The sequence below is a fragment of the Panthera onca genome, chromosome A1 (assembly GCF_046562875.1).
Source record: "Panthera onca isolate mPanOnc1 chromosome A1, mPanOnc1 haplotype 2, whole genome shotgun sequence".
Taxonomy (NCBI): domain Eukaryota; kingdom Metazoa; phylum Chordata; class Mammalia; order Carnivora; family Felidae; genus Panthera; species Panthera onca.
In genome coordinates, this window is record NC_138339.1 from 49,959,597 (window position 1) to 49,983,385 (window position 23,789).

At 40.5% G+C, this 23,789-nt stretch overlaps 1 long non-coding RNA gene across 1 annotated transcript; it reads right to left on the bottom strand.

Annotated features, from left to right (window-relative positions):
- Nucleotides 1–13,465: 13,465 nt before the first annotated feature.
- Nucleotides 13,466–19,423, bottom strand: LOC132680918 (uncharacterized). Its single transcript, XR_009610756.3, has 4 exons — nucleotides 19,369–19,423; nucleotides 18,755–18,883; nucleotides 15,202–15,337; nucleotides 13,466–13,678 (listed from the first exon to the last, which is right to left on the bottom strand). It is a non-coding gene; the product is annotated as an uncharacterized LOC132680918 (long non-coding RNA).
- Nucleotides 19,424–23,789: the final 4,366 nt, after the last annotated feature.

Below are 23,789 nucleotides of genomic sequence, written 5' to 3' on the forward strand. Positions count from 1 at the left end.
GCCAAACACTTCACAGATGATTTTCTCTTTCGATTGTCTATCAATAACCCATCAGGTAGATACAAATATCTTTATTTTATGGATGAGCCAATCTAGGCCCAGCAAGCTTGAATGAATTAACCAAGGCTATACAGATATGAAGTTGGGATTTGAATCCTGCAGTCTGACTCTAGAGGGGGCTCCTGAGGGGGAGGGGGCTTGAGATACCCTGCGTCCCACACAGACACCTACCCATATGGAGTAAGATAGCAATTGAATTCCATTCATGGACTTTGAAGGCAAGGTTTCAATTCCAGCTCCTCCGTGCTCTGAGTAAAGCAAATAGCTGTTACTATAAGATGGAACACTCAGTGCCCATGTGAATGCCCTGCTGGTTTGACATTCTTATTATAGAGGCTGAGAAGCTAGAAATGGCATTGCGTAAACTCCACTGCAGTTATGGCATCCACACAAGACTCGGAGGCGGCCCTGAGCAGTGGGAGGTGGTGATTATGTTCAGAGAGAGCAGATCTTCATAGTGAAAGAAGCTTCTGTAATGGTACCATTTCCAGTATCCCATCTCTAGGGTCAGATGTATTGATTGATGGGTAATGCAGGCAAGGGTGTAAGTGGGCCTTTCTCCTGGGTGTGTCTATATACAGTTAGTAGGTTGCAAATTCTCTGTACCTTCTGTACCCATATCCCTGGTCCTCTAGGAGTTTCTATAAGCTACATAGTATCTTTTTACAAATTTTCCTGCTTGAAACAGCTATACTCGCTTCTGTGTTCTGCAACCCAAGAATCTTGACTGATACACTAGAAGTGTTATTACAGTTAATTACTTAACTTTCTGGAGCCTCAATTTCCTCCTCTGCAAAATAGTAATATTAAAAGGATTGCCTCATGGCGCCTCGGTGGCTTAGTTGGCTAAGTGTCTGACTCTTGATTTCAGCTCAGGTCATGATCCCAGGGTTGTGGGATCAAGCCTTGCGTCGGGCTCTGCACTGAGTGTGGAACCTACTTAAGATTGTCTCTCTCCCTCTCTCTCTCTCTCTCTTTCTCTCTCTCTCTCTTTCTCTCTCCCTCCCTCCCTCTGCCCCTACCCCAATTGCACTCTAAAGCTCTAAAATTTAATAAATAAATAGATAAATAAATGGATTGCCTCAAATGAAATAATGTGTGCAAAATATTTATCACAGTATATAGTCTAAATGAGCTCTCACAGAGGGTGAGCAAGTAAATAGGAAGTTAGAATTAGGTACGATATATAGCCAGGGGTGGTAGAATGCACCCAGAACTTTGAAGCCCAAAGGAGGAACAGCAAACACAGCTTGGTCAAAAAAGGCTTTGTAGAAGACATGAAACAAACAAACAAACAAAAGCAGTGCTTAAGTTGAGATCAAAAGTATGATTCCCATACAGTATGTACAGTTTTCTGTGTCTTCTGGATTTTTTTCACTTAGAATCATTTTTCTGAGTTACATCCATATTGTGTGTTCCTCCCTTTTTATTGCTGTATGGAATTCCATTGAATAGATATACCATAATTTCTGAATTCATTCACCAGTTAATGACATTTGGGTTGTTTCTATTTGGGCCAATTAGGAATAAAGGTGCTATAAACAAACAAACAAACAAACAAACAAACAAACAAAAGTATGATTCCAAGATAGCCACATGCAGACGGTCTGGGGAGAGAGCAATGGTGTGCAGCTGGGCCTCTCCTAATAAGAAGACACAGAACATGCGAAGTCTTGCAGAGAGGAGAGAACACACCTTGCTGAGCAAGTGAGAGAAGTTTACCATGACTGCCATGGAGAGTGTGAGGAAGGAACTTGGAGATAGTGTAGGTGGACCAGATAGTGAACAGCCTGGAAAACAGAGGTGTTTGGAAGTCATTGGCCTTCCACAACATGTCACTTGAAGACCGTTAGTCTGTGGCATGCCTGGTTTTACTCCCTCAAGTCACCCTTTGGTAAAGATGCATAGCCTTGATCCAACCAGACTGCAAGCTCCTGGAGGGTGGACACTGTGTTTTTTACTTCTCAAGGGGCACTGTCTTGCCTTCTCCACCAATACTTGTCCAGTGTACTTGCTGTTAAGGCAAGTTTAACAGAGCATATACTTTTGCATGGAGTATTTTATAAAATAGTAAATAGCTTTCTATGTAGGTGAGGACCTCTGGGCCCCACCCAACACTTATATGGAAAGTTTGTTCCCTTCAACTAGCATGTGTTCTGTGTGGTGAGAGCTGTTTACAAACTTACAAACTGAAGGGCTTTGTGGACAGGGTCTCTCTCTTTTGTTTTTTCTTTCCTACTATGACATCAATTATTTTCCAGCCAATTGAGGTTTGTTGTTGTTGTTGTTTAGCTTAGAAATCATGCCATAAGGTTGAAAGGGTCAAGTACAAATTTGTTTGTCTTTTAAGTAAGCTCTACACCCAATGTGGGGCTTGAACTCACAACCCTGAGATCAAGAGTCCTATGCTCTACTGATTGGACCATCCAGGTACCCCTAAATTTGTTTTTTTGTTTGTTTGTTTGCTTTTGTTTTGTGTTTGAATCTGAAGATTTTGTTTCATAAGATGCTATTTCAGCATTCCAATGAACACTCTTTAGCCTAGTTGGGCATTTCTGATTCCAAGGTGAGGAGCCAGTCTGCAATCACCCTGGCAATTGCCCTGTGGGTTTTGGAAGACATCCTGGAAGGACTTTGTAAATTCCTGAGGAAGAATTTAGACTGGAATTAAGAGCCATTTGGTGGATGCTCATCAGGAATCTAACAAATGCTGCCATTTCTTAGGCTAAAGAGGAAACAAAATCCCTCTGATCTCCAAAAGTATGCTAGAACAGGCTCATAGCAGCCTATGAAAACCAATGATTAGGTATTCAGGAATTTTTCAAGCCTTTTGTCAAACCATTAGTAGCTTAAAATCATCCACGGTGGGAGTATTTACACTATGGGAATTGGCAAATGTTACAAATCAGGAACTCTTCCCTCTTTTCCCTCTCAAAGCTGGTTTATCAGCACAGTATTGTGTCTAGCCTATCTTGAGGAGTAATACTTTGGATATCCTGGTAAAAATTCTGTGCTTGGAAGCACTGGGAAAAACTGTTTGAAGTCTCAATTCCACGTGAGCAAGAACCATGCGTGTTTTCTTGGAGAATATATACCATGACGATGTAGGTCTGGTGTAGGGTCTGGCACATAGAAAGGGCTCAGTAAACACTCCTTGAAAGGATATAGGACTAGTGGGCTGAGAAGCACCTGTACAGCAGCATCAAATCAGCCCAAGCCAGTCTCCCATGGGAATCCTCCCCAAGCCATACATTCTCTAGAGTCACTCAGGACACTGGGTTGTCACTCATATCGCTTATGTCATTTTATCTTTTAAAGGCAATTCTGACTCTCTCAGTATATTCAGCAACCACAGTAGACTTTAAGCTCTCAGAGACAGGATTTGTCTGATTCATTACTTTTAACATCGCAGGTGCTCAATAAATTTCTTTTCCAACAAAAGAAAAATCTGTGAATAATCTCGTATATTCATGGTATTGGGTGGACATTGCTTTATTGATATCCCTGTGAGTAGGTAGAAAGGAACAGCTGTCCTTCCTAACAGGTAAAACAGTGCCTGGCATGTGAGGACACTGAATATTTGTTGAATTAGTTATGAATTAATCATCCCATTTTACAGATGATAAAACAAGCTTGTGGAAGCTATCTCACACAGTTCAGCTTTAGTTTATATCATTTCCTTTTGCACTATGTTGCCTGTATTAATAGTCCCTTAACTTTTAAACATACTTTATTGTGGACTCTCTCATTTATCAACCCTATCAGATAAGCAGGTATTTTCATTTATGTTTTAGGGGAGGATAGTACTGTGGCATAGAAAGTTTTAGTAACATGCTTGATGTCACAGAAGGATTTGAGGGTAAAGCTAGTCTTAAAATCTACCTTGTCTAAGGATTCTGAAGCTAGGCTGTGTATTGTAAACAATTGTCTTGTATTTTACTTCCTTATTCATTCCTTCAGAGGGAGAGAGATTGATCAAAACAGGCTAACAAAAAGCATGGTACCATAGCACATTCAGAAATACCGCTGAAACATCGTCAGTGAATCCCCCAAGTTTGTGTCTCTTGCTTCAAACACCTTAAAACATGCCGATGACTAGAATCTGTGCTTTGCCACTTAAGTCTGCTGAAGATTCAAATTGAAGTTTCAAATATAAAATTACAGGAAATTACCCACTTTTTCTTTTGTGAATGGAATTTTGATTTCTTCTAGTCATCTGAGAAGGTCCTGTTTTTCCATGAATATGGAAATTCCATGATTTTTCTTTCCCTAGGACTCTAACATTTCAAAATGGCCACAAGACTCCTGTATGAATTATAAAAAGGATACAGAATTAAGCATGATGACTTTTAAATTTATGTTGTAAAATCCAATGTTATTCCCAGCACAGTGCCTCATTTCCGATGAAAAGCATGCTGCCAGCTTCCCATTTTTTCTATGGACGATATCACCACTCATTTTATTAAAGCCACCAGACACTCATGGAAACATGCATGATGTCGTTTTTTAATGTGGGGGAAAGAATTTTGGAAGTGGGAGCTAGTTAACATTTCTAAAACATGTTTTTTTATTCTTGCCTTTCCCTTTTGACCTTCCTGAGGATGCATGTGGGTGTTAAATTGTTACCAAAGGGAGGGGCCGTTGTAACTACAACGGGATCCACACACACAAAGACACACTTTCCCACACATAAGACTTGGCTCTGTTACACTTTAATGGAATGCTGAATGGAAAAGATGCAGGGTGTTTTTGATCTGTGGGGAAATGCAGCCAGTATAGTGTCCATCATTTTCTTTCTTTCTTTTCTTTCTTTCTTTTTTTTTTTCTTTGTTAAACAGCCAGATTAACATTTGGAAGGCAATGTGTGTGAGGGTGTGAGTGTCACTAGCAAATAATTTTCCTCTCTTTTAAAAATTATAAACACAATATAGTCTGTTTATAAGCATTGAAATAATAAAGGGGGAATATAAAGTGAAAAGTAGAAATCTCCTTCTTCCCCCTACCCATCTCATCTCACTCCTACATGCAGCCATTAATAGTTTGATGTTTGTCTGAGTAGGATTTTCTCTATGAATTCAAGAACCACATATTGAGATTCTATAATTTGTGTTAGCCCTCTCATTTAAGGGTGAGAGTTTGGTACAAAAATGTATCTTATATCCATATTATCCTACAACTTGCTTTTTTTTTCATTTAAAAAATGTATTCTGGGTATTTTTTCTGTGAGTAGACTTTTAAACTTTGGCCATTCTTTTTATGTCCCATATAAAGTTTCATCATATTGACTGTACATTACATTATTATTATTATTATTATTATTATCAGTGTTTAACTGATCCTATATTGTTGAGCATTTGGATTGGTTCCAGTCGCTCATTATTACTCACAGTGTCTCCTTGGATCTTTGTCTTTACACATTCTGGTTGTATTTCTTAAAACTGATTTCTGGGAGCAGAATTTTTAGATGGAGCAGACTATTAATACCTATAATGCCAGGGGAAAATGTCTATTTTAAAAAAGAGAGAATTTTCATTGAGCAACATGTGGCAAGATTCAGCTGCATATAAAACAAGACCACCTCCAAGATGTGTTCCTATTGTACTGTTCTCAGTACCGGCTACTCACTAGATTCACCTGGGGGAGAGGAGCTTTCTGAAACGAACCAGTCTTTAGATGCCGCCTAAAAAATTACATCAGAATCTCTGATGTTCGAGTCCAGGTATCTATACATATTTTTGAAGCTCCTTAAGCCAGACTAGGAGCCATGGCTCCAGTGATAGTGCTTTCAACGTAACTATGAATGTGCCACATTTGCTGTTGTTCTATCCGTGAGCATCTAAACACATCTACCTAAATATATGTATTCAGTATTCAAGCACATACATGTAAGGATGTACATGCACACCATGTATGTTTTATGTAGTTGGAATAATAAGACTTTTCTACCTTTTGCTTAGCTCTTTGGTATATCTGGCCTCAAGTTCTACCAGCTAGCCCAGAAACATAGTATGTGTCATGTAGAGTTCTGCATACAAATAAGGTTCAGGAGGATGATCAAAGAGACAAATGGGAACTTTAATGGGGGAATGGTGAGAAGTCCTAGATGTGATTAAAGAGAAGATAAAAGGGCCATTAAGCAACTGTGCAGAGTAATTTTTAGACTGAAAAATTGTAGACAGTCCTATATAAACAGAATCCATATAGGACATTAACTACCAAGGTAAATGACCCTTTGTCTCCTTGTGTATTTCTTCAACTTACAAAGTTTGGTTGGCAGATGGTGGAAGGATGCAGGGTATCTGAATAAGTGTGTGTGGAGGGAGAGTCGTCTTGTACTGGACAGGAGCTGTTACCTAAACACACTATATATTTATAGTATGGTTTACGATATATTACATGCATTCATATACATTATTTTATGTGACCTCTACATCAGTCTTGGAGAGAAGAAGATGGTTATCTCCATCACTCAGAAGAAACTGAGGCCGAGAGAGAAGGGGTAAGGCCAAGTTCATAATGCTCACACATGGGAGAACTGAAACAACATTGCACTTTGAATGTATGCATTAGTTGAATTAGCACCTAGGGTTTCTGATTCGTAGCCTATGTTCTTTTTGCTAATATACAAGTGTCAGCATTGGTAAACAATAGGAAGTGGTACAGACCGTGGCAATTAGCTCTAAGTGCATTCAAATTGAAAAAATTTTAAATACTATACGAGAAAAAAATATCTTGGGCCAGATTCAACAGACAGGCTTTCAACTGGTGACCTTAATTTTAGAAAATCTAAATTTTGAGTAATAGAAAACTAGAGGACGAATCTGCCTTGGAATTTGACAGCAATATTTCCTAAACACACAAGTAAGAAGATATTGAAAGCAGGTTACAAATAAAGGTAAATGTAGTCTGAAGTAGACACTTTCTAGAATCTTTTCCTTTTGTGTTTCAAAAATATATATATTAACACATGTATTTGTAATACCACTGCCCTCCAATCTCCTCTTTGTTAGAAGACCCTGACGTTGCTAAGCATGGTTTTGTCAGGAACATAACTTGCACGGTGGTCCAGGCATTGCTGTTTTGTTGCCTGGAGAGGGAACACATTATGACCCATGTCCTCACAAGTTTGGATCGTTTACCCAATTAGTTAGTAATCATGCTGAGAATGCACAGGGCAGTGTGTTGGGATCAGGGACCAGTAACTGGGGAAGCTCTGGGGTTGAGAAGGTGGGAGCTGCCTGAGGTTGGAAATAACTGGGAGAGCCAAATGAAGGCAGGGAAGCCAAAATCAAGGCAGACAAGGTCGGTGGGTGCAGCTCAGGCCCAAGCCTGAACCCTGAGGTTGAATTATTTTAACCTTACGCATCAAAGAGGCATTTTATATTTTTTTCTTTAGCATTTTTTTCTCTTGTTGTCTCAACCATCTTGTGAATTCAGTGGGAAGGTAGTCTTGGCTCTAGTGTTGAGATTAATAGCAACAGAAAGTGGTTCAATAAGTTGCCCAAGTACAACATTCATACTCCATCTGAGACCAGAACTCAGAATTCTGTACATAATTCTTATCTCTGCATCTCATACTATTTCAAAACTGGATGGGGGGCTGGCCCCGTGGTGGAGTCCATCTGGCTGCAAACTCTTCAATAAGCAGAAAAGACTTGTGTTGTAGGCTCACATTTGGGGCATGGAGAGGAAGAGTAAGGGAACTGCTTCAATTCAGCAGGTGAAAAGGAAAATGAAAGATAAGTTGAAATTTTCTGTGTGAGAGGGGAAATGTATTTCTCCCCAGACTGCCAGGGAAGGGAGGATATAAACATGGGTGTGGGTGTTGTTGTTAAGCAAAGCTGTTTGTAATCTTTGAGGCTATTTGAGGAATGAGATCCATGTCAGAATGCTAAAGGCAAATAAACATTTTAATGATTTTTTAAACAGCAAATTCTGGGAACTATAGATAGGGACGTAATTTTAATCACACTCGACCAAGATTCTAGGACAGGCTGTTGATTAGAGGAGCTTTGGAGCCTGAGCAAAGAATGTGGTGAATTATAAGAGCAAACATGGGTTCACTAAGAATGAAATGGACAAGACTAACCTATTTCCTTCAAAAAAAAAAATTACCATGTTGAGACATCATGTTGACCTGAATTTTAGTAAAGATTCGGTCAGAATTTCCTTTTGCAAAAATTGGTGGACTGCATACCAGCTATTAATTCTGATACATTTTAAACTTGCTGAATAATTAGTGGCCTTGAATTAATGACCATGAATTTGAATTCCATCTTACTTTGGGCGTTGGACTAGTCACTCCACCTACCTCAACTGTAAAGCTCAATATGTGCAGCCACTCTGTATATTCCAATACTATTCAAGTGAAAATTATCCCGGTCCACCTAGGGAAGGATCTCTGTTGGAATGCCACCTGATTCCACCATTGATTGGGTTTCACTGAACATGTTGACAAGTAGTTGCATAAGTACGTGCTTATGAAATTTTCAGATGCAGAAGACTCTACAGGACTAATGATATGATGTTATAGAGAATCAATGTATCAGAAACCATTCACAAGAATTATAAATGAGAAAATGAAAAGAAATACAAGTCTGGGGGAAGGGCAAGAGAGTCCCCATGGTTTCCCTCTGTGTAGAGTGAGGGAAGATGGGTAATGTGGGGCAGCCAAGTCATCCAGGCATCCTTAGGTGGCCCAATATGTCTTGGAAGCAGAAGTCTCAGCAGGCACGTTCAAGAGCAGCCGCAAGACTCTGGGAAAAGAGCTATTTGGGGAGAAAGCCGCAATGTGGTGAAAAAGAACTGTGGAGAAGGAAAGAGCATAGGAAGTTGGAATGGAGGACAGATTTTAGCAGCCGTCCTGAGTCAGACACTTCGAAAAGGAAGATATTAACTGTGCAAACTTTTGAGAAGCATTTTATATATTACTCCCTTTAAAGAAGAAACTCACAGTTAAGAAGTTTATATTCTTTCTCAAGGTTTTTGGAGTTAAATGGTTATTTTTTTGCACACAGAACAGACTGGGCTATGTGGGGTCTCAGTTATACCTGGTTTAAATTATTATTACAAACTTTCACCATGATATAAAAATGCAAGGACCTTAGAATTTCATCCTGCCCTCTTGTTTTCTCACCTTCCCTCTTTTTCTTGGATAATCTCCTTAATTTCCATGAGTTTGGCTACCAATAAACATAACAATGACTATTAGCTTTATTGCTATATCCCAAACCTCTCTCCTAAATTCCAGCTTGGGATTCTAACTGAGGGCTGGATGTTTGGAATTCACAAATGCTTAAAGCTCAGCTCATGCAATAAGAAAAATGAGAACTCCTCACAGAATCAGAGAGGAAGCCTGTAGAAAAAGAAGCACTCAGTTTTCTTAACTGCAAAATGGGAAGCTTCAGTAATGAGATCTCTAAGGCTCTTTTCAACTCTAACATTTTATTTAAAAAATGAGATAGTGTTGTTCTTCATTTTTGTAAAAAGGCCAGGGTGAAAGTTACCACGAAGTGGATTTAGATGTCTTTTTTTTTAATTTTTCTTTTAAGTAGGCTTTAGGCCCAGTGCAGGGTTTGAACTCACCACCATGCGATCAAGATCTGAGTGAGATTAGAGTTGTACGCTTAACCAGCTATGCCACCCAGGTGCCCCATAGGTGTCAGATTAATGTGTAGAATTTTTCCAATAGGACTACTTCTGAAGATAGTGAGGTAATTAATTCAGAATATCTATGGGAATACTGTGAGATATATTTCTCCCTACAAAGATTATACTGAGGACTCTTGATGTCCTTTTTAACTCTAAAAATCATATATATATATATATATATATATACACATAATTATATATACATAATTATATATACACACATATATACACACATATATAATATACATAATTATATATACACACAAATATGTATATGTTTTATATATATAATTCAAATTATGTATAATATAAGCATCTCTTCACACTGTTATAATTTTGAAAATTATGTGGTAATATATTTACCACCTATATGGTAAATTCTACAAATTCCTATTCATTTTGTTAATTTTTCTTCCTTTTCTGCAACTAAAAGTTATATTTACTATATATTCCACCACTTGAGACCTCTTAGATTACATCTGAATCTTTTTACAATTGTACACAACACAGTAGTTCCTTTTATTAACTACATCCTCTCTGAAAAGTTACTAATGGGGTTGATAATGCAGTTCCTACTGTAGCCAACTTTGGTATTGTGAAAAGTAAGGACGTGATGCTAACCAGTCCAAGCCTGTCCCAACTAACCTTGGTCACAGGGTCTCATTAATCACTATATTTTCCATAGCAACAAAATTGCACATTCAATAAAAAGCGATTGCTCTTAGCAAGAGTAAACCCCAGGAGATGGAGCAGGAGAGCATTATTTTTTATAAAAGCTAGAAGACCTAAGTTCTATTAGAAGAAAATATAGTAGGAAAGCATAGTATAAAAAATGATGCCTTCCTTAGAGGGCTCCAGAGGGTAACTGGACATGTTGGCCCTGGGAGAGATTGTACTTTCTAGATCTTTCAAGGTAAGGGAAAACAGCAATGTTCAGAGGTCGGAAGACTGGTTCGGTTTGTCACATGGCAGTGTCGTATACTCATAGTGCAATAGAAAGTAATAATCATGATAAATATAATTGATAGCATTTATTAAGTGTCTACTGTATGTGACAGTGTATTAAGCATCATGCATACTTTATTTCACTTAATAACTAGCTCATGTAAGTCTTATTGTTATCACCGTTTTTAAGTTGAGTGAACCAAGGCTTCATGGTTTGTCCACTCTCACAGCTAGTGAATCTCTTACTCCAGGGCCCATCTTTTCAGTCAATTGGCCATATTGTCTTACAAGTTCTGCATTTCAGTTTATGCCCAACAATGGAGTCGTCATTGCTCATTGGGGGGAAATCATTATTTTTTTTAATTTATTTGAGAGAGAGAGAGAACGATAGAGAGTGTCAGAGGGTGTGGAGAGAGAGAGAGAGAGAGAGAGAATCTCAAGAAGGCTTCATGCCAGGCACAGAGCCCAACATAGGGCTGGATCCCATGACCCCGGGATCACGACCTGAGTCAAAATCAAGAGTCGGACGCTCAACTGACTTAGCCGCCCAGGCGCTCCTGGGGGAAAACCACTATTAAAGGTCACTATCTCTCTTTGAAATTCATCTGGAGATTTTAAGCCTTCGACTTAAAACTTAAAAGCTCACGAAAGATGAGTGGGCCAGAAACAGTGCCTCAGTGGGCCAGAAACAGTGAAGTTGTAAAATATGGCCCCTAGCCTGAGAAATGTAAAGTCTTATTTAAAAGGCTTACCAACATATGCAACCTGATAGGAAATTGGTTTTTGTGGTCCACATTCTAAGAATTCAGAAATAATGGCATTCAAATTGAGCTCGATTAGGGAACTTATTATAGAAAGTCCTACACAGACCTGTATTAGAATACATCCTCCACATACATTGGGTGGACAGATGTGCTGATGGATGCCTCTCAGATGAAGTTTATACTTCAGGGTGACCCCAAAGTTTGGGCAGGATTTGGATAGATGTGGAAACAGGGGTGAGGCTTGGGCTTGATTCGCCTACATCTCACTTGGCACAGAGGTGTCAGTCTCAGTTTGGCTACTTTAGTAATAGTTTCTATTCTGTTGAAAGAATAAGATGAGGCAACTTCTTCCTCAGATCTTCTCATGGCTGACTCCTCACCACACAGTTCCCAGATCCTCTGTCATCTCCTCAGGAAGAGCTTGCTGACCTCCACATGTAAATCATTTAGCCTGGCTCATGCCCCTCTCCGCTCCATTGCCCGTTTTATGTTCTTCAAATATTTGTCTCTCTCTGCACCAAACATAGTTATACATGTATTTGTTGATTGGCCTGTCTTGCTGAATAGCATGCAAGCTGTTAGGGGTCAGGGAGTTTGTCTTTCCATCCACAAAGACATGCCCAGTGCTTAGAACACTGACTGCCACAAGGGAACACGCCCAATAAATATTGGTCTGATGCACGTTTGAATGCATGAAAAATGGTAACCGCCAGGATGTCTGTTAAAAACACAAATGTCCTTGGGCGCCTGGGTGGCTCAGTCGGTTCAGCGTCCGACTTCGGCTCAGGTCATGATCTCATGGTCCGTGAGTTCGAGCCCCGTGTCAGGCTCTGTGCTGACAGCTCAGAGCCTGGAGCCTGTTTCGGATTCTGTGTCTCCCTCTCTCTCTTCTCCTCCCCTGTTCATGTTCTGTCTCTCTCTGTCTCAAAAATAAATAAACGTTAAAAAATTTAAAAAAAAAAAAAAAACACAAATGTCCTGGACCCAACCCTAGAGACTCTGATTCGGAGGATCACTTTGGGGGGTTTCAGGAAATGAGAAGTTTGCAAAGTTCTTCATGTGATTCTGACACGCAACCAGGTTTCAGAATGATTATGTTATAAAAATTTTCTTTGCCCTCAAGCAACTTGCGATCTTAAAGGGGCAGACAGTATCATTGCTTGGGGAAGGAAAGACAAATATTTCCACCAATTTGATCACCACAGTCCCAAAGTTGAGCTCCCTTGACTTTCCCAAATTACAAAGGAAAGAAGAAAGAAATAAATTCTTTAGAGAAAAGAAGCGCTGGAGGAAATGAAGAGAAAAAAGCAAAGATAGGGGTAGGATGAACAAGTACACAATAAGACGCACCGTGCAACGGTCTGTTAGAACAATGATAAAGAAATAAGAAGGAAGATGGAGAAGAAACAGATGTAGCTGCCAGAAGTTAAATACACATCTGTTAAGAATGCTCTTCTCATATGCAGGGTCAGAAAAATATGTACAAATGTAGCACCTCACTGATTGACAGAAAAACCTCAGTTCTGGCCCTGGGAATCTTGTTTTCTTGACAGCACTTTGTTTTAAAGCTGGAGGCAGAGAAATGTCTTATGCATGTCCTTAAACTGGAAGGCCTTTTGTTCAGGATACTTATACCATTTGCAGATAATGATGTGCATAGCAGTTTCAGCTGTCTGCATATGCATTTTTATGTTTTTTTATGACAGCTCTGCGTACTGAACTAAAAGGCCATTTAGAACTGTCAGCCACTGACAAGCATTACCCTTTACATTTACAATTCTGTTAGCGTGCATTGTCAGGTGGGTTCACCAGACTGCAGAAATGTGATTTCCTTTGAAACCTATGTATGACTTTAATTTAATACAGCAGCCTCAAAAAAGAAAAAAAAAAAAAAAAAGGAAGAAAGAAAAAAAGACAGTGTGAGCCCAAGAGAGCTTTATTAAGTATTCTTTTTCCATTAATCTCCTACTTTTTTGTTTTTACAAGACCCTTCCTTTCTTTCTCAACTTCTTTCTCCCTCTTTCTCTTCCTTCTCTCTCTCTCTCTCTCTCTCTCTCCATTATTTTCTTTTTTCTTTCTTCTCCTCTGTAGAATCCTTCATGTCGTGCAGAAGTGCAGGCAGCCTAGAGAAATGACTTTACCTGTCTGAGCCAAGCCAGACCATCTCTTACTTTCCATATGGCCTGAGGTTAATTTTCACTCAAGCCAATTTTTAAAAGATGTTTGGCTCAGTGTAGGGCTGGGCGAATATTCAGGACCTGGATAGTGGGAGCATGGAAAGAATCCACTTAATCCAACTAATGACTTATCATTCCCCATTATCACTACCACCTGTCTTTGGGAGTCCCTTTCCCCTCTCCCAAACGATATTTCAACAGTATGGTGAGCCCTTCCTAGAAAATATTTCAACAATATGGCGAGCCCTTCCTAGAAAAGGCACTGGCGTGTGCAGTGTGAGAGTCTTGAAAACAATGTGAAACTGTGGTTTTGCCCTGAAGGATTTTATAGTCCACCCAGGGAGGCTGACCATGTGTGCAGGAAACAAACTTTCTACTCAGACTAGGCTGAAGTGAAATGTTCACATGTATGCACTGACCTGGACCAGATTTACTGCAAAGTGATGAAGCCTGGGCTTCAGAGAGTTCCTCTCACTTGCCTGCCCCGTACGCATTCCGGGGGTGGTCAGGAGGTGATGAGAGTTCTAGACGCAGAGCTCAACCTGAGTTGCAAGCAGGTAGCTTTATTATATGAACACTGATGGTAAATTGTGTAAAGAGCTCACAGGGGAAAAGGGACCTGAAATCTCTAGTCTCCTTTTTTGTAACTAAATTTTGTAATTTAATTTGTATTCATAAGTTTGTAATTTTTATTTTATAAAGAAATCCCCATATTGTGTAAACCTCAGATCCCATAAGCTTGGACCTGTCCCCAGTTCTGATAGTAGGTCCATAAAGAGAAAACATGAATCAATGTGGTTTGGGCAACCAAGGTTAGGTTTTCTTTAGAAAGCTTATCTTCACCTGGCCCTTAATAAAAGCCCAGGATTTGGCTAGGTAGCGAGAGGATGTAGGCGAATAGAGAGGGTTTCAGGAAAATTTGGTGTACAGATAACGTTTTGAGAACTCATGTTTTTGGCAGTGGACTAATATTTATTTTTTACTTTGTAAGGTGAGACATATAAGAAATGTAACATGCACTGATCTTAAGTGTATGACTTGATGAATTGTACTGTGCTTAAAACCATGGAACCACACTCAGATCAAGAGGTAGAACATTTTCAGCTCCTCAGAAATTTCCTGGCTTCTGAGTATAGAAATCATAATCCCCTCTATCAAGTTTTTCAGAAAGGCAGGTTTGGACATACTGGGAGTGCTAAATTTAGTATCAGGAGATCACCTTTTGTGTTGACCTACTAATAGTATGGTTGTTCGAAAAAAGAATCCAACCCTAAGGGTGAGACGATACCGCCCCTCCTTTCTTCACCCCAGAAGTAAGTGGGAACATTCTGGCACCCTGATGGCAATGTCTAGCTTTATATGTGGGTGGCACAAAGTGTTATCTATTATCTAGCTGATGGCCTGCCATTTCACTGATACCTGCAGATCCCCCATTTGGGTCATATGACTTGGGGCCAAGCCTTGCCTTTCACGTGAGGTTCTTTGAAAAATCCTATCTGCCTCATTCAGTCTGTGAGGAGTGTCATACCAAGTTCCAACCCCTTTCTGTAAATTTGCTAATCAGTAGCTTTCTTATCTGGCCAAAAAGGTGGGATGAGACTCACAGGCAGGCTCCTGATGAAGGGTGGATGAGAGAAAGAGGGACACAGAACTAGGCAAGGTGGTGATTGCCGGTCTCAGAAGACCTCACATCTGCCAAACGCAGAGCCTGACGTGAGGCAGGCAGGTTGAAATTCCCTCCTGGAGGAGAAAAGGTAAAAAAGAAAACAAAATCCATACAGTACACCCCCCCCCCCCGCCCACACACACACACACACACACACACACGCAGCCCCTCCTCTTTTTCTCCTGTGTCACTAACCTTGAATGCCCTGCGGGAACCAATTACAGCATTCTAATGAGTGCAGTTTCCAATAACTGCATTTGGTGGGTGCATTACCTCCTCATCCACACACTGACTGCCACCACCTCATCTCAGATCACCTTTCCCAACAATGAATCTGCCTGTCTGGTGCTTGTTGGCTGGCTGGACATCTCCCTGAGGAGTCACCAGGGGCAGGGGGCCATAAGGGCAGCTGTGTGAGTTCTCAGAGTTTGCAGAATGCATAGGATTGTGGGCCTTGCAGGCAAGGGAGTAAACCAGTCAGGTTTGTGGCTCTAGACAGACCTGGTCCACCTACTTGAAATAGTCTTTGGGGACCAAAATTAAAATTCACATTTTAAAAAGCCTCCATGATGTGGAAAGGATTATAAAGTAGGGATCAAGTGTCATGGTTAAGGCATGGACATCAGAGATACAAAGACTTATCTCAGACTAATGTCTCTATCACTTAGTAGCTGCATGACTTCCAGCAAGTTCCATAATTCCTGAAATGAACCTCAATTTCACCATCTACAAAATGGGAATAATAACAGTCCCTACTTTGTAGCATGGTTGTAAATGTTTAAAGAATACCGTATGCAAATACTAAAGTGGAGATGTTATTCTAATACAGCTTGGTCTAATAAAAATGGAAATAAATGGAAAGATCACGAATTCTCGTCATTCACTGGCAAAGCCCTGCCTTCTGCCCCTGGCTCTGTCCTTATCTCTGTCCAGGTCTGATCCCAGCAATCTACTGAGCACTATGGGGACACCTCTATTCCAGGTTGCTGTTACAAAGCATGTGATAGATCTCCAAGTACTTGGTAAACTCTCCCAGATATTTCAACTGAGAAAGGGACATTTGTATTCATGACATACATGTGTATGTACATATATAGGTGTGAACATGCATCAAAGGGACTGACCATGATTCTCCCAGGTGAGCAGTGAGCTTAATGGGAGGGGAGCAGGAAGAGAGATAATTTCACATTTTATTGTCACTACTCCTGGATTACCCAAGTCTTAAAAATATTTTTTTTTAATGTTTATTTTTGAGAGAGAGAGAGACAGAAACAGGGCATGAGCAGCTGAGGGGCAGAGGGATCGGGAGACACAGAACTCGAAGTGGGCTCCAGACTCTGTGCTGTCAGCACAGGGCCCATTTGCAGGGCCCGAACCCATGAACCGCGACATCATGACCTGAGCCAAAGTCAGGTGTTTAACTGACTGAGCCACCCAGGCACCCCAAATCTTTTAAAATTAGGTGTATTCAAGCTTTTCTTGTGCAATAAAAGTAGAAATGCTCAGGAGGTATTTTCGTGGTCAAAAGTTAAAGGTCATGATGTGACAGTTGTTTGTGGCCCTAGTGGTTCCCCATATGCTGCCCCCCCGCCGTTGCACCACTTTTCACCCAGCTCTTGCAAAGCAAAACAGTCACCCTTCACCATTCTATCACCTGTTACAACTTCTTCTCTCTAGCCTGTTCACAAGAGACCGTGTTGCTCAAGTGACCCTCTACCCATTGATTGTAAAGATTTTAGAGTTATTTAACCCCTTAAAGCATTTTCCAAAAAGTAAGAGAGAGAGAAAGAGGGAGAGAGATTATCTTCAAATTATTTATAAAGAAAATCCAGGTTTATACGTAGATAATGTGGAAAGTGACTATTGTCTGTGTATCGGCAGTTGAGAATGTACTGAAACATTTTCATTATTTGCCTCCTTTGTCCACCGGACATGTCTGCTTTCTTCTAATAAGCCACAGAAAGGAGAGCAAAAGGCAGTAATGGTCAGTGCTGGCAACTAAAGATCAATACCAAATGCACATAAGCCTTTTCCAGTGCCAAGCCCAGTGGGTGAGGACCAGCAGTGGGTCTGCAGAAATCTGAAGGGAACTCCCCCTGCATACTGCTTTTTGCAGTTTACAATTATACATCCAAGGTGAGTAGAGAAAGCAACGTTATGTCTTAGGGAGTTTGTGTTCTGTCTGGCCTCCTAAGTATGTGGAAGACCACAAGCCTCTTAAGATGCTTGTCTTCAGAGGAGAGAAGACCAAATCCACAGAGCCTTGGGGAGTGACACAGGTGGGTGCTGAGGGTGAGAAGCAGAACTTGGAAAGGTAAGGAAAAGGTAATAGGTTTTGTTTAGTGTCTGAGCCTGCTGAGGGTCAAGCAGAGGTCTGCCTGTCCCTTCCCCATCCTCCAGTGGCCCGATCCTTCCTGACCTAGCAATTTTGCACAGGGTGTTCCCTAGGCCTTGAACACTCTTCCCCCAATTCATTGCCTCATGGACTCCTGCTCTTCCTTCAGGCTTCAGCTCCTAAGACCCCTGCTCGGGAATGTCATCCTTGACCTACCTGAATGCACACCCATTATAGATTGTTCCCTTATTTTCTTATAGACCCAGGTGAGATCCCTTCACAGCACTTATCACTCACAATTCAGAATCATATACTAATTTGTCTGTTGGATTTAGTGAATATCTGTCTTCCCAAGATGATTACGCCTTTTGAGTGTGGGGCTCTCAATTGTTTTATCTCCCTGTTCATTGCTTAGCACAGGGTCTGGAGTATAGTAGGTGCTCAATAAATATTTGTTGGATGAAATGATAAATTAACTAAATCCGTGAATTGGCCAATTACCATAGGTATCCTATAGCAAATGCTTATGCTTCTAAATCTTTACTTCCTCTGCTCCATCCCCCTGAAACTCGCCTTCTCCATTCATCCAAATCCTCCTCAGCTTCCAGACCCAATGACAATGATAGAGATAACAGATGATATTAAATGACTTCTGAGCCCAATAGTGGGAATCATGTATATATGTAATCTTAATCCATCTTCATAACTCTATTCTTATTGTTAAATATCAAAGGGCAGGCACTCAAAGATCCTCCAGGAATGCGAGATACAGCAATTGGCATCTCAGAGCCCCAGGTTTGCCAGAGAATTGAAACAGTGAGGACAGTGGCCTGGTTCTTTGTGATTTACACATGGTGTCTCTTTGATGTGTCTGTATTTTAAGCTGAAGGGCAGTGGCTGCAGCTTCCTTGCTTTTGTAATTCTCTCCCGCTCTCTGGGACTCCTGGCCTCTGCTGAGGAGGGAAGAGCAGAGAGAGATTTGTTATTGCTTTTCTGATGCTTTCTGTTACTGGGTCCTTAGGGGTTAGAGGTAGGGAAGAAGCCTGGGATATGCAGTAGCCCCGGCCTGTTAAGACACAAGGGGTGTGATGGAGAAAGTAGTATGATTTGAGGCAGTGACAGTTACTATTTCTACCCCCAATTCACCACACCCTACCTTCACCTTCACCACCATCTCCCAAAGTAGAGCTGAAATGGTGGTATCCTCAGAGGCCCGTGTGCTGTGTGCAAGCAGTTCCAGCCAGGGGCTCAGCATGTACACCGACAAACCTCAGCTTCCTCATCTCTAAAATGGACATAAGGATAATTCATCTCCCATAAGGTTTTGTGAGGATTCAGTGAAATGATGTGTGTGTTAAATCTTTACATAGTGCCTGGTATGACATCGCATTTTCAAAAGGCATTAGTTATTATTTGTATTATTTATTTACTAAATGCCTAAAGTCAAGCATCCGTCTAAATTCAAACCTAGATCTTTCTGATTCCTCACTGCATTCTTTTCACATCAGCCCTGATCAATTTCAGGACTGTTTGCCAGCACTGTGAGCAGAGAGGGGGAGAAAAGGAAGATTAATTAAGAAAGAGTTGTAAAAAAATTCACTGAATATCGAATGGATGTAATATTAACATACGTAATTACTTCTCAACTTCAGAAGCTATAATATCAAAGATAAAAATCATGTCAGCTTCAATCTTTTTCTCATTGTAGATTCAGACCATTACATTAATGACTAACTTTCTGAGCTCTATAATTTCCTCTTGGAAAGATACCTTTTTTTTGGAGCAAAGCACAGAAGCTCTCTCTCAGGCACACCCTGGAATTGAGGGAGGAAGAGAGGCCTCTCTGTTGAGGCCACTTCACTCCCCTCCTACTGCCCATTGTTGCGGGTACACTCTCTTTGTGAGGGAACAAAGGCAATTAATCACACACGCAGCCAAGTCTTGCCTTTGGCTGGGCTATGGAATTGGCTCCCAGGACTTCAATGGGGGCGGGAGCCCCAGTGAGTAACTCCATTGAGTGTCTATAGTTCAAGACTGCTCCAGTAACTGCCAGCCTCTGGGCGTTGTCTTGTTTCTGGAGGAGAGGTCCCCAAGTATCTTGAAATTAGGCCTTTGTTCATTTTAAACAGAGGTCCTACTCGGGGCTCTCCTCCCTTGACCCTCTAGTCAACCTTCCATCTGAGTGACAAAGAACAGGGTCTATGGGAGCCACAGTTTATAACCCTCTCCTTGGAGCTAAGTCAGCGCCTCCTTCTGCGAGGAAAGAAATGAGAGATGTCCTGGCATTTTCTGCCGTAGAGGATGCAGGCATAGCATCCCTTTTTCAGGATCTCAGGGTAGAACTGGGACAAGGAGGGGGACCCCATTTCTCAAATGTGATGTTCAGGGGCCTGCACAATGTCAAAATTGCTGCTAAATGGAACCAGAAGTTAAGTGTTCTCTTTTTACAGACGTCTGAAACAATGAACAGGAGGGAAGGAAAAGAAATGTAGTTTAGCTTTGTACCTTTTTTTCTTTCTTTTTGGTGCCCATCCTTCCTTCCAAGTCCTCCTCCTATTTCCTGGCCATTTTTGGTAAGTGTCCAATTTTGTCACCCTCACTGCTCAGAGTGCTCCCTTCCCAAAGTAACATCTTTCTCTGGACCCCTCTCCTCTCCGTATTCCTGTGTCCGTACAAGCTTTTTACCTACCCTCTGGTTCTTTCCTTCTGTTAGCTCTGACTCAGCAAAGTAATCATGGAAATAGAATTTTCTGCTTGTTAATCTGCTGCCCATCATACGAAAATGCCAATAAGTTTAAGATGGGCTGGCTGGTCATTGAGACTACATAAAATAAAATCCACAAAAGATAAGCAATATTCTTGGGGAGCAGCTAAAACTGAGGTTTCTAGAGCAGTCTGCGTGATTCCACTTGGGAGAGGTATGCCCTGAATCCTGAGGAGTTCTACACAGAAAAACAAAACAAAACAAAACAAAACAAAACAAAACAAAACAAAACAAAAAACCAAACAGTGCTTTTTTTTTTTTTCCCTCAAATCAAATCTACCCTTGACTTGGAGCAACTGTTAAAATGAAGACCCATGTACCGTACGTCCAAATATCTAAGTTATAACCCAGCTGACTATTGAATAAAAGACTTTCCCCTCCTAATTTGACCATCTTTGTAACATCTTACATTCTAGTTAAGCATCAGACCATGGGAAAGCAAGGCTTGACCCCTGGGACCTGGTCTCCAGTCCCCCTCTGTTGTTTTCACACACCCAATGCTGTTCCATACTGTGAACAGCCTCATGTCCACTATAGACAAAGCCCTGGTCTGAGTCCATTATCCCAACAGCTGCCTCTGCTCAGGCCTTGTAATGCGTATGTCTGTGCATGTGTTCTCACAGGAGAACAGACTATAACAAGTTGATTCAGGTACTGAGGTACTGAAGGTGGGTTCAGAATTATTTGGACAGAGAATTCCAAGGTCCTTGATCCCCAGAGTATGGTCTAGAAGGAGACATGGCATAAGCTTCAGATGGGCACATTCCCATGGCCCTGTGGACAAGGTCCAGGGGGCACCTTCTAAAGCTCAGGGCCCAAGGCAGGTTTCCTCTCACCTAAGGCTTATGACAGCACTAACCTAAAGGGCAGATATTCTCTGTTCCATGTGTGTCCTTGCAATGGAGCTGCTTCCCAAAGGGGCAACTCGAGATAGGATGCTCTAAGTTGTTTAACTTCAGAAATGGTTGCTTTTATAATAGTTCATGAGGCAAATGAGTTCACATTAAGATAGGCAATCCCCTCCTGAATAGCACTGACCAACACAGGGTAAGTATCTTAATGAAAACACTATGTGTGAATAAATAAGTGGCCTGTTACAACTTTAAAAAAACTTTTCGTATATGAAAGGAGTGACCGACAGTAGAGATTACAAGGCACTAACAGCAGATGAGAAACACTTTGATTGACTTGGAAATTTTAAGAAGAACCTGCTTCTTAGAGGTGACCCCTCTATAATAGCTGAATGTAGAACCTATTTCTGCCCATAAAGCATGCATGGCTGCACCCAGAGCCCAGAGAGTATATTCATGATGCTACTGAATCAAGTACTGCTAAAGCAGGATTTCCAACCTATTGTCACTATTGACATTCGGGATGGGATCATTCTTTGTTGTTGTGGAGGAACAGTCTTGTGCATTGTAGGATGCTTAGCAGTATCCTTGGCTTTCACTCATGAGAAGCCAGTAACATTGCCTTCCAGCTCTAAAACCAAAAGTGTCTTCGGACATTGACAATTGTTCTCTCTTGGGGGAAAAACCGCCCCGGTTAAGAACCACTTTTCTTAAAGGATCTGATTGATCGGCATCATCTGTACCCAGACAGAGTTAACACCAAGCACAACTCATAGCACCACGATTTACTGTCAGAGGAAAACAAGAGTAGGGAAAGCCAAACTAATGTAGTTTGCTTTGTTTTATCAGTCTCTAAGATCATATAGCAAATGGTGATATTAAGCTGAAAAATGAAAATGGAGAGTAGTAATGTTTAAATCTCTTATAGCAAGAGCTTTAATAATTTCTTTTCTCTTTTAAATTTTTTTTTCTTTCTTTCTTTCTTTCTTTCTTTCTTTTTTTTTTTTTTTTTTGTGCTAGGGAAAGAGCCAGAGTGGATGTGTTAAAATCTCCAGCCTAGAATGAGATAAACGTAGGACGGGAAAGCATATGCCAAAAGCAAGTCTACTCTAGCTAGCATCATGTAAGCTCAGGAAAGGGTTCTGTGGTCCTGGGGCAGCCTCCCAGTTCCATGGTTCATTCTCCATGCCTTTCCTACTGCTGATCCTCCAATCTCTACTACTTCCTATGTCAAAACAGAAAGTTGTGACTTAGTGACTTAGCAATATGCACACTTGTGCCTATCATGATTTGCTGAAGCCAGAATCTCATGAAGTTTCAGGCTGCATGGCTATTCATGTTATTTTGAGTCCAAGAAACCTCCAGGATGCAATTAGGCATATTGCTTGTGTTATAAGGACAAAAATTATTTATGCATGAGACACAATTTTTGCCTCTTCCTCACTTTTTCTGAGCAGGAAGGGATTATTTTTTGCAAAGTTAGCTTCCAGAATCTTTTTCTGTTGTTGAGAATCTAGTTAGTAAATTTAAAGAAGGAACTAGTTTAAACGATATCATAAAGAGCAAGAGTGGGTAAGGGATAGAAGAGCTGCAGTGACTGTGTATCTGTGAAAATGCTTGGAAAAGAAAAGAAGGGAGACAATATTTGGGGAAAGGATTGTCATATGTATATGCTATTGATTGTCAAAAATATTTTTAATTAAAAATATTTTTTAATTTAAATCTTTAACTTTAAAAGGGTTTCATCACATATTTAGACTACCTTGGGTAAATAAGAGAAGTGGCTACAAAACTGAGTTTTAAAAAAAATTTAAATACTACAATGCCACATCTGAGCTGTGTGGGCTCAGGGCTAATTCATGGACTCTCCTTGGAAGTGATTGATTGTAGTAACTTCCCTGTCAGACTAATCTTCACAACTACTGTGAGACCATTATTTTACATCCAGTTCATCTCTTAATTTAGTGCTTTAGACAAGAGGGCTAAGGAAAGATTTGTCAGTTAATATATAAGCCACCATATCATTCATTAAATACAAATTCATTAAATTGACTATCATGTGATAGGACTGTGTGAGATTTGGTGACACAAATAAGATGGAGACAGAGGCCCTACTCTCAAAGAGCTTACACTCTTATCTATAAATAATTTGTTATAAATACATATGGTAACTGGCAAGTAAGCTAAATGTGTATAGTCTAATAAATCTGGTATTTTCATAGCAACAGAACTTACTCCAAAATTGTATGTAGCCTTCTGTAGAATCATTCAGGTTTGCAGAATTTTCCAACCGAATTAGATTGATGTATATAATGTGAATAACTTTGTTAGAAATACCAAGTCCTCACAATTTTTGGACATCTCTAAAATAACAGGATTCAGAAAGATGTTTATTACATTCTGTACTTTCCTTGCTAAATCTGACATGGCTCCAGCAATGAACAACACATCTTTCTAACATAATGACTCAAACTCAGAATCAACACAACTGCAGGAGCAGGACAGGCAGATGAGAAAATGCCTCACTCTGATGCATGCCCTCCATCGTGTTTCAGCCTGATGCCACGTCAAACTCA